Raw genomic sequence first — 12,554 nt, forward strand, 5'->3', positions numbered from 1 at the left:
TTCTCCATGATGACTAGTGAACATTCACGTGAGTTAGTGTCCATCATTTACAGGCCTGCTTTAGGCCCTGCCTTATCATTTTGTAGTTCTGGCTGGTGCTGATGTCAGATTTGTCCATGAACTTTCAGTCTCCTCCTTGCCTAATTTGCATTTGGCATCTCCTTTTCTGTTATTCTATTATCTGGCTATTGCATGCCCAGCTCTACACCTGTCTTGTGAAGTTGATTTTCCTAGCTTGCCAAGTCTCTTTTGCCGTCCAGTCCCTAGCTGGCCTCTGCTTTTCACTTCATTGCCCTCATCTTTACGACTAATGACATGTCAAACTACTAAGGAGTTGAGAATTTAAATGGACTTACATATACCAGTTTGAAAGTGTAAATAATGCATAAATAAGTGTTAAATTGCGTGGCACAAATACTGTTGTAGGAATTGAAAGAGACTGTCAATGTTTATATGTATGTATGTATGCATTCATTTATGCACCATAGGCAGGTTCAGTGAATTCACATGCAAACACACACACACACACACACACACACACACACACAGGAAGACATACACACACATAGCTTTGGATCTTTGTGACATAAGATGGGCACATATATTACATAGCAATGGATATATATTCAATAAGGTTCATGGTTTAAGCATAGTTAAATAAACTACTACTAGGTCAGCCACACTTACTCCCCTGCTTTTTCTTTTGCTCCAGAAAGGTACATTTTCAAATATGCTTCTGGAAAATGAGGCTACTAGAATTTATCTCACACTGCTCCTCTCTGTAATTTTTCTTTTTCTGTTAGTGACATTAATAGATTATTCTGCCCCATCAGCCTCCCCCAGGAGAAGGGGAAATGCCTGAATGCTCTGAAAAGAGGTCTGTAAAAAGTGGGCATGTAGTAGAATTATATAAATGTGATGTCCTTAGGATATTTGAGTGAGAGCTTGCTAAGAATTCTTTAAGGATATTATCACATGTATGGAGAAATAAGTGAATTTCCTTTTAAGCCTGGTGTCTTAGTTCAGGCTGTAGTAACAGAATACCATAGACCGAGTGGTTTAAACAACAAACATTGATTTCTCACAGTTCTGAAGAGTGGAATTCTGAGATCAGGGTACCAGCATGGTCGGGTTCTTGGTGAAGGTCTTCTTCCTGGTTTACAGACAGCCGTCTACTCCTTGTATCCTCACGTGGCAGAGAGCAGAGAGAGATCTCTCGTCTCCTCCTCTTTTCTTAAGGGCACTAATCTCATCATGAGGGTCCTTCATGACCTTATCTAACCTTAATTATCTCCCCAAAAGCCTGTCTCCAAATACCATCACATTGGAGGTACAGATGTCATCATATGAATTTTGAAAGGGCATCAGCATTGAGTCCATCACACCTGGGCAAGAGTAACCAAATCTTTGAGAAACAGAACGCTGATCAAGAGAAAAGTTACAGGGAACAATGTAACTTGTCCCACTTTGAAGACTGGAGAAGTTTTTCTACTTAGGCTTTTATATGTGAGATCTCTCTGGCATAACTTTTCCAGGGATAGTTGCAGGAACTTGTAAGTACAGGGATTTATAATTTGGCAGTTCCTTGGATGAAAATTGCTAGGGACTCTGAATGAAAGTCTATACCCATTGTTCATAAAAATGATCAGATATATAGGGTTGACAGATAAAAGATATAATGCTCATTTAAACTCAAATTTCAGATAAATAATAATGTTTGTAGTATAAGTATGTCCCGTGCAATATTTTTATTTGCTAAATTTGGAACTCCTACAAGTAAGTAATTAACACATTTACAGACCATTGTATTCTGGAGGCAAACTGTTATGAAAGGGGTGGATTTCCACTGCAGACGATTTGCAAGTTAAAAACTACTGACCTGGGCTTCCCTGGTAGCGCAGTGGTTAAGAATCCGCCTGCCAATGCAAGGGGACACAGGTTTGAGCCCTGGTCCGGGAAGATCCCACATGCCGCACAGCAACTAAGCCCGTGCACTACAACTACTGAGCCTGTGCTTTAGAGCCCGTGTGCCACAATTACTGAAGCCCGTGCACCTAGAGCCCATGCTCCACAACAAGAGAAGCCACCACAGTGAGAAGCCCGAGCACCACAAGGAAGAGTAGCCCCTGCTCGCCACAACTAGAGAAAGCCTGCATGCAGCAACGAAGACCCAGTGTAGCCAAAAATAAATAAATAAATTTATACAAAAACAAAAACCAAAAAAAACTACTGACCTAGTAAAGTAAGCATTTTCATGGGAAGCCCTTGAGATAATTGGCCAAAATAGTCAACTGAGAAATATTATGGAACAAGGACACTGTGGATGTGGTAATTATAAAGAAATTTATAAATAGTAATAACCAGTTTATAATTGACTAGAAAAAATAAATGTGGACATGGTTCCATAAATGTTGATAATAAGTAAGTGCATTTCTTCCCAATGAAGGCTTCATGCAAATAAAGTTTGCTTAAGTAAGACATAGATTAACATGATATGAGTACTTACATTTTGGTCTGAGCTCAAAAGATCATATTCAGCAAAATCCTTACAGAGGAGAAAACCTTTTTTTGTGAGCCACTGGGTTTGTGACCTACAGAAGCTATGCTGAGACCACTGAAGTACATACATATTGATGCTGAATTTTACAAAATTACTAGTAGATTTCTACAGGCTAGTGATTTTATTAGTATGCTCTTCATCTTTAATCAGGTTGAAAATATGGAAGAACTCAAAAATGCAGAGACCAATAAGGAGTTTTATGACTTATTAAGAGTATGGTTGAAAGCATTCATCATAGCCATAGGTTTCGGACATGAATATTTTGGCACTCAGTGAATAAGAGAGAAAAGTTTATTATATTCTTCCTTCTCAACTTGGAAAATATTTAATACATGGACTTGTTAATAATGTCTAGTTGTATTTTTAAAACAAAGTTTTAGATGTAATTGTATTAAATTTCTGTGATAAAGTAGAATTAATTTATTAAAAAATGAGAGATTAAATTAGAGACAGAACAGTTGTAAGTGAAAAAGAAGCATATATTAAGCTTTGGTAACTTACGTTGAATTATTTTAGACTATATTCTTTTTTTTTTTTTTTTTTTTTTTTTCTTTTTGCGGTATGCGGGCCTCTCACTGTTGTGGCCTCTCCCGTTGCGGAGCACAGGCTCCGGACGCGCAGGCCCAGCGGCCATGGCTCACGGGCCCAGCCGCTCCGCGGCATATGGGATCCTCCCAGACCGGGGCACGAACCCGTATCCCCTGCATCGGCAGGCGGACTCTCAACCACTGCGCCACCAGGGAGGCCCCTAGACTATATTCTTGAACTGGGATAATCTAATGAGAAAAATCCTAACTGTATTTCATCATATATATTAAATAATTAGAATGTAAAATAATGTTTTAATAGCACTACGTTTATCAGATTAGTTTGGGGTGCTATGAATTCACACTCAGGTTTTTGATTGTTAAAATTATTTTAGGTCCAAAGGTCATTTTTTTTTTTTTTTTTTTTTTTTTAGCTCTTGAACATGGCCCTGTGCTAGCCAGTATTACTCTAAGAAAAATAACACGTGGTTATTGCACTTGAACATTGCATTCTGTTTTTCCTTTTGGTGTCAGTAGCTTCCATGGTTCCCTTAAGAAGTGGAGAACAATTATGGTTCAATGAGAGTGAGTGCGGATAAATGACACCTGGAACAGAACTGATTTACAGGGTGATACAGTGTTGGGGCTCTGGGTTTACCCCTCCTTTGGCCTGCTTGTTACATTTCAACTTTAGTTCTCACTCTTATTTACATGGCTTTCAGACCCTGTTGTCTAAGTCATTGGTTCACCTCCACTCTTCCCACCCTGACTTCTTTATTGGACTCACATTTCATGGTCCTCCTATTACAGCCACTGGTCTTTACCCTTGCATTTAACCTTAGTAAAAGTTATTGCATCACTCTGATATTCTTCCATAGCACCTTTTAGAAGCCATTGCAAGAAGATCTACACATTTCCTCCTCAGCCTGCCACATCTGTCCTATGTGAATTTAGTTCCAAACCGGCTGTTCACCTTGGAGGGTGCTTTATGGAGATTAGGTACTGGATGCATACACTGGGCCATGCATTGTGGAAGATTGTCTTTAAGAATAATTATAAGCCAAGTTTTAGCTTCTGTGTTTTGTCTGTCCGTCCTTTTCGCACCATCCTAGCCTCAGCCTCTCAAGGTCGGGACTGCCTCCTGCCACCTGGAAGCCTACAATTTAGTAGGATTCCAGGAACCTCCATGACCTGAAACTTTTATGCTTCTTCCCTGATTTGCATTTTTTTGGTAATATCTGTTAAAGATTTAATCAGATAAGCTAATTGGTCTTAATGTGAAGTCAATGCTTGTGCTTTATTTGAAGTATTATCCTAATTGAAAGACGTATTTTCCCAGAAACGTTACAGGAATTGACTCAAATGGTAGGAAATACAGGATGAGTTTAAGCTCCTTCAGTGAGATATTTTTAGGCAGGCAGCTCTTCCCCTGCTCTTTACATCATACCTTGGAATCTAATATGTCCATGACAGATGTCTAAGCCAGGCTGGTGAAAACTCAGATGGATTAGTTAGGAAGAGGTAGAATCATCCGGAAGTGAATGAGAGAGTCCCCCAGTCCTATAACTTTCCTCTACACTCTCCAATGAACTTTCTCCTACTTTGCAGAGTAAATAGAATACTCCAAAGAGCAATTACCCTAATTGTTTTTACCACCAAATCTACAAATCGACTACTATTCATACATATATGTTTGTTTTTTCCTTTGGTTATGACGTTATCTAAGATCAGTCCTTCCCACCATGCTGTACTTTCAGCTTCTTCCTCTCCACTCTCTTTTTGTCATTTGAATATTCTAAAGTTGATTCAACTTAAAAGCAACCCTTTTCCAATCTCATACTCCCTTCCAGAGTCTGCTCTTTTTCACTCTTCTACTTCGGAGGCAAACTTCTTGAACAAGTTATGTAGAATGACCAGTTTCATTCTTCAGTCTTCTAAACTGTGACATTTTTGCCACAATCCATTTGTACTGTCCAATATGTAGCCACACGTCATGTGTGACTGTTTATACTAATTAAATTTCAAAAAATTAACTATTGAGTTCCTCAGCTTCACTACCCACATTCTAGGTGCTCAATAGCCCCATATAGACAAAGCAAATACAAAATGTTTCATCTCAAAACATTGTATTGGGCAGTGTCGCTCCATAGAAACTATTCTGGTTAAAGTCACCATAATCTTCATACTGCTAGCCAAGTGGACATTTTTTAGTTATTCTGCTTGATCTGTTAGCAGGGTTCAACGTATTAACCATTTATAGCTTTTTAAAACACATCCCTTCCTTAGCTTTCCTGCCTCTATTCTTTTTTTAAGTTTTTTTTTTTTTTTTTTTGCGGTACGCAGGCCTCTCACCGTTGTGGCCTCTCCCGCTGCGGAGCACAGGCTTCAGACGTGCAGGCCCAGCGGCCATGGCTCACAGGCCCAGCCGCTCCATGGCATGTGGGATCTTCCTGGACCGGGGCACGAACCCGCGTCCCCTGCATTGGCAGGCGGACTCTCAACCACTGTGCCACCAGGGAAGCCCCCTGCCTCTATTCTTAAATAAACTTTTTAAAAATCTCTCAGCAATTTCTCAGTCTCCTTTGGCATTTTCCTTCTCTATACTCACTTAGTACTCCCTTGGATTCTATTCCTTTGGATTAAATTTCCATTTATATACTGAGAAGTCCTAAATTCATTTTTTTTTTGCTTAAATTCTCATGGTTCAAACAAACATTTCTAAAACTGAACATGGATTTTTTTTACCCTCCCCTCCCCCAAGCATACAAACAATCTTCTTACCCTCTAGTCTCCCCTAAGTCACTAGCACCATCATCTATTTAGTTTTACAACACAAAAGTTGGTGTTTACCCTGTCATTATGCTTACACCTAAGCAGTCTCCAATTCAAGTCTATCTTAAAATTATTGCAATAACCCTTAATTAATTTTCAGCTTCTACTTTTGATCTCTTCTAATCTTTCTTCAGACTGATTCAAAGCTAGTTTTCGAAAATCAATTTGATAGTATTATTCCTTTCACTGGAAATATTTCAATGGATTCTCATTGCTCTTAAATAAAAAACAAAACCTCAGCAGTGGTTGAAGGACAGTCCACACTGGACTCATCTCATCTTCTTTTGGTTCCTCTTAAGTACCCTCCTCTTTTCCAGCTGAGGATCTTCAAACATGCTGTTACCAAACCTGAAATATTAGCAGCTCTCTCTCACCCATCTATTTCCCACTGATCCTTCTGGTCTCAGTTTATGTGATACTTTCTCAAAGAGACCTTTCCTAACTACATCCCTGGTTAGTTTAGATCTCCGTGTTCAGAGCTCTCCCACATTCTCTATTCATCTTTCTTATAATTTACAATTTGTTCAACATTTGTCTGTGATGGTAAATACCAAACATATTTTGGCAAATGAAAACGTAAGTGGAATGGACCTTACTTTTATTTCACAGGTAAGTCAGATGATTTCCCCGTGGTCATATGCTGTTACATGACAGAGCCATGCCCTTTCCCTCTGCTCCAGAGGAGGGAATTGAAGTCTTGGAGTCCTGTGACTTCTGAATAGACATGATGAAAGAAACATAAACATGCTGGTAGGACTTCCTGTTCCACTGCCAGAATTTCCAATGTGCTGTCCTTTGGATTCACTTACCCATGAATCCTTGTGTTAAATTAATCATTTTTGTGATGTTATCATGCCCCCCTCACTTCTGTTTGTTGGCATCTTATGTTCAGTTTGCGTCCATTTCAAGGGTTACTATCCTTAATAAATATTGGGAATATTTGTTTGAGAGGAGAAGAAACATGAACAAAATTTAATCTTTAGTATAACAGAATGCAAGATTAGCAAATACAGTTTTCAAAACAACCTTGGATCATCGTTAAAATGCCGACAATAACAAAATGCTGAATGTAAAACAATTATAATCTTTGCAAAAATGGAGCAATTGTCTGCTATGCCTTTGTTGAGTTCCCTTGTGGATTAGGATATGTGGAGACTATAGATTGTGTGGAAACTGGGTTATGTGGATACACTGACTGTGGATTCAGAACCCAAAGCTTCTTGATTAGGGTTCATGTGACCCCATCAATAGTAACTGGAAATCTAATCACCAAACACAGAGGGCCAAAGCAATATTTTCTCTTCTACTTTTAAAAGTCTCTCTAGCCAGAGACTCCAGTACTTGACTGCAGCACGATTACTTATACTTTGATAATCACTCTGGGGAAACAATTTGCATTTCTTTTCCAAAATGCTTTTCTCCTTTTCTGAGGCCTTGCTGTTGCTTCCTCTGTGCTCTCATTCTCTGTACTGTGTGTTGATGCTGAAAACAATCGCACAACAAAACCTCTTTCTTATTGAAGACAAGGTCTTATTTCAAACTGAGAAAATAATTAGAAAGCTGACAGGAATTCCTTTGGATACAGTCATGTTTGTAATGAGAAAATTGTACATCATTGAAGTCAAAGGGCTTGGCCTTGGGAGCTGAAAAATGCTCAGTTTTTGTCTCAGGGGCTGAACCCAGATGCCTATCGCCTCTCTACTGGAAGCTGGTTGTTCCTTTTCCTGCACAAATATGCCAATCAGCACCTTTCTGATGCCTTGCTGCAATGCTTATTAGGTAAATCCTGAAGTAGTTACCCATTTCATTATGTCTGGAAAAAATCCAGATACTGGTGCATGAATTAAATTACTTACTTGTGCTACACTTCAAGCATGAAGTTCAAACTCATTGGAAGCCACAAATTATATGCTTGAGAGACTTCTGCAATTTCAAAAAGGACTGTACTTGACTGCTGGAAGAAAGAAAGGACACACAAGTGCTCAGTTCACTTCTGTCTGCTGGCATCTTGCTGATAGTTTACTTAGCATCCCAAGGATAATTCCAAAGGTCAGAAGAAGAAGCAGGGAAAATAGTGCTGTGACCTTATTCCCACACTCTTATTTGAATAACTAGAAAAAAATTGGAAGAAGTAGTACAGAGGTTCTTCTATTAGTAATAATAATAATTTTTTAGTAGTCCTAGAACACTCGTGTTACTGGAATGTAGCACAATGTATTAATAAATAGAAGGTACCTTTTAAAAGATAAGGACTGCACTTCATCAATAATAATAAATATTTAAGTTACCGACTGTAGCACTGTTTTTCACAAGTATCCAGTACCTTCTGACTGATGGAAATGTGAATCCTTAAAGAACAAAATTATTCTAGTCACATATTTACTAGTCACATGGTTACTGTCATGAATAATAGCGGCAAAACAAAAATAAACTTGTAAATGTTGTAGTTTAGTATAATTGGAGAACCACAAGAGTTTTAAATGTTGTAGTAAGCAGTTCAGTTTTCTCTCTCCTAGACCATTTTCTTTTTTTTTTTTTTTTTTTTTTTTTACATTACGCGGGTCTCTCATTGTTGTGGCCTCTCCCGTTGCGGAGCACAGGCTCCAGACGCACAGGCTCAGCGGCCATGGCTCACGGGCCCAGCCGCTCCGTGGCATGTGGGATCCTCCCGGACCAGGGCACGAACCCGCGTCCCCTGCATCAGCAGGCAGACTCTTAACCACTGCGCCACCAGGGAAGCCCTCCTAGACCATTTTATAAAAAAATACCTAGGTATTTTATTCTTTTTGTTGCAATGGTAAATGGGAGTGTTGCCGTAATTTCTCTTTCAGATTTTTCATCATTAGTTTATAGGAATGCAAGAGATTTCTGTGCATTAATTTTGTATCCTGCTACTCTACCAAATTCTTTGATTAGCTCTAGTAGTTTTCTGGTAGCATCTTTAGGATTCTCTATGTAGAGTATCATATCTGCAGACAGTGACAGCTTTACTTCTTCTTTTCCGATTTGGATTCCTTTTATTTCTTTTTCTTCTCTGATTGTTGTGGCTAAAACTTCCAAAACTGTGGAATAATAGTGGTGAGAGTGGGCAACCTTGTCTTGTTCCTGATCTTAGAGGAAATGTTTTCAGTTTTTCACCATTGAGAATGATGTTGGCTGTGGGTTTGTCATATATGGCCTTTATTATGCTGACGTAGGTTCCCCCTATGCCTACTTTCTGCAGGGTTTTTATCATAAATGGGTGTTGAATTTTGTGGAAAGCTTTCTCTGCATCTATTGAGATGATCATATGGTTTTTCTCCTTCAATTTGTTAATATGGTGTATCGCATTGATTGATTTGTGAATGTTGAAGAATCCTTGCATTCCTGGAATAAACCCCACTTGATCATGGTGTATGATCCTTTTAATGTGCTGTTGGATTCTGTTTGCGCATATTTTGTTGAGGATTTTTGCATCTATGTTCATCAGTGATACTGGCCTGTAGTTTTCTTTTTTTGTGACATCTTTGTCTGGTTTTGGTATCAGGGTGATGGTGGCCTCGTAGAATGAGTTTTGGAGTGTTCCTCCCTCTGCTGTATTTTGGAAGAGTTTGAGAAGGATAGTTGTTAGCTTTTCTCTAAATGTTTGATAGAATTTGCCTGTGAAGCCATCTGGTCCTGAACTTTTGTTTGTTGGAAGATTTTAAATCACAGTCTCAATTTCAGTGCTTGTGATTGGTCTGTTTATATTTTCTATTCCTGGTTCAGTCTTGGAAGGTTGTGCTTTTCTAAGAATTTGTCCATTTCTTCCAGGTTGAGGCAGGTAAGTTTTCAGTCTAAAAGATACATGTAGTATACAAAATATTTAAAGTGTTGGATAATTTTTCACTTTTACTTGAATAACCATATTTTAGGAATTTCAAGCAGTTAAAAGCCTTATCAAATTAAACACTCTATATATAATCCATATATTATTTGACATGTAGTCCAGGTTACAGTTTCCTGGCTATTATTTTTTATGTGAAGGTTAATACAGATATTAATGTATAACTATAATTTACTAATTATCTACAATAAGTATAAAACAAATATATTAAGCTGTCTGCCTCTGAAACTTTTGAAATATAGATAAAAACACAACTTATGGTTGAGTTCTTGGTTAACAAAATAATTGCCTTCCAAACTCCAAAATGTCTTGGGGCACCAACAGTGCAGCACAGATTATCTGGACAGGTGGTACCTCTTAAATCCAGTCACTCAGAGATTTATGTGATCTAACTGAGGAACATCATGAATCTGGAATTAACAGCCATACACAATAATTTGATCTGGCACTGATTTGTTTCTTGTGTATAGTATGAAACCCACCAAAAAAAAATCTCTTAAAATAACTTCAGTGTAATTCTCTAAAGTAGAGTAGGTGAAATTGCTATATACAGTTTTGTTTAGAGATACCAGGGTAATGTGTAAAACATCAAGACAAGGATTCTCAAAGTATAGAAGGACTCAAAACACCTCCCCCAAACAAAACAAAAAAACTCCTTGACAAGAGCCTGCTGCTAAATGCCATAGGATTAGAGGGCACACTTTTGCTTCACTGCAAACTTGCTCTCTGACCTTGGCCACTCTTCTAGCCTACTTTCATGGTTCTGCTGATGAGGCTGGGGATTAATACCATTCCACTGCCCACAGGAAGATAAATAAAATATCAAAAGTGTATTGAAGGGGACCCTGACGCCCAAGGAGATGGGAGAAACCCCCAAGTGAACGGGTAGCATGTGGGGGGACTGAGGGGGGAGGAGAAGTGGAGGCCAGACAGGATCAGCGCCCCTGAGGCTGGGGAGATCAGGAGAGGCAGGCGGGAGAAGTAAGTCAGAAAGAGAAAAACAAATACCATATGCTAACGCGTATATATGGATCTAAAAAAACAAAAAAAGTGGTACTGATGAACGTAGTGGCAGGGCAGGAATAAAGATGTAGACATAAAGGATGGACTTGAGGACACACGGGGTGGGAGGGGGAAGCTAGGGCGAAGTGAGAGTGGCATGGATATATACACACTACCAAATGTAAAATAGCTAGTGGGAAGCAGCTGCATAGCACAGGGAGATCAGCTCGGTGCTTTGTGTCCACCTAGAGGGGTGGGATAGGGAGGGTGGGGAGGGAGGCTCAAGAGGGAGGGGATATGGGGATATATATGCATATGACGGATTCACTTTGTTGTACAACAGAAACTAACACAGTATTGTGAAGCAATTATACTCCAATAGAGATCTATTAAAAATGTATTGAAATATTTCCCAAAAAAGATGGAGGGGAATTATGATCTTATAATGCACATTGTAAATATCAACTGTGCTAGAGAAAAGCATTTAGGGATTTGTTTACGGGAGTTAAGAAGCTGTTAAATTTCCTTAAACTTTATAGCTGTATTGCCTTTATTTGGAATTACTGAGTTACTGTATAGGAGTTTATCTGAGCTAGAAAGATAAAATCTTTATTTGGAAGATCAGAGAGTGTACTGTGAACTCAAAGTAGTTATCAGCTATCAAAGGAAGGCTAAGATATGAAATACTGCACAAGACAGTGAAAGCTGAAAATATATGTCTAGGAATATTATGTCAAAGATGGGGGACTATTAACATCTGTAAAAGGAAAAGATTCTGACAGCTGAATACTCTATTTCACTCTCCATTATGATAACGGATATTTCTATCGCCCAGTTTTATTTAAACTTTTTAACTTTATTTATTTACCATTTTATTTTCTATCAGAATATGCATTGCATTTTTGAGGATTTTTTTCACTTGGAAGTGACTATACTTATTGAAAAATTTGAAAATATCTCTATTAAAAACTTTGGGATACATTTTACTTTAAAAGTATAAATATTCTGCTAAAATGCCTACTGTGTAATTTCTACATATACTTCTGAACCTCATATACTTCTAAAGTTTTAATTAAAACACTGAGTTTAAAATATTGTATTTTTAACTGTCATAGGATTTAGGTTAGGTATGTTGTTTGTGCTTCTCACCTACCTTCCAAGATAGAACTTTTTTTTCATCCATTTTCCTTTTGGATTTATTCTCTTCTTCCTATTGAGTCATTAGAATTATTAACATATTCTGATAACTAATTCTGTGTTGCAAATGTCTTCTCCCAGTGTGAGTGTCTTTTCCTTTTGATTTAAAAACATTTCTATCATGTCTATGAAATCATATCCACTCCCTCCCTGCAAAAGCATAAAGATATTCTATATTCTCTTTTTAAAAATCTTAAGATTTTCTAATGACAGTTAAATCCTTTATCTGTCTGTAACTGACTTTTGCAGAAATAGGTCTCTGTTTTTCTCCCAAAGATGTTCAAATTTCCCAGCCTAAGTAACTGAAAATTCTATACTTTCTTTCTTGCACTATGATGCCATGTATCAGGTTGTGTAGTTCTGTAATGCATAGCAGAGTCAAAGCAGCAATCAGAGCAGTATGATTCATGCAGACCTATGCTGTTGGCTAGTTGATTATGGTTTTACTAGAAGTGAAATTGTAGGAAGTCTACTCAATTCTTACTTGATCTATATAAGCAGAGAAGTTCTAGATCAAGTGAACAGAAGTCTAACCTGAATCATAAAAACAGAGGTTCAGTGAAACTCTTTT

Source organism: Mesoplodon bidens, assembly GCF_964165515.1.
Source record: "Mesoplodon bidens genome assembly, chromosome: 20".
Classification (NCBI taxonomy): Eukaryota; Metazoa; Chordata; class Mammalia; order Artiodactyla; family Ziphiidae; genus Mesoplodon; species Mesoplodon bidens.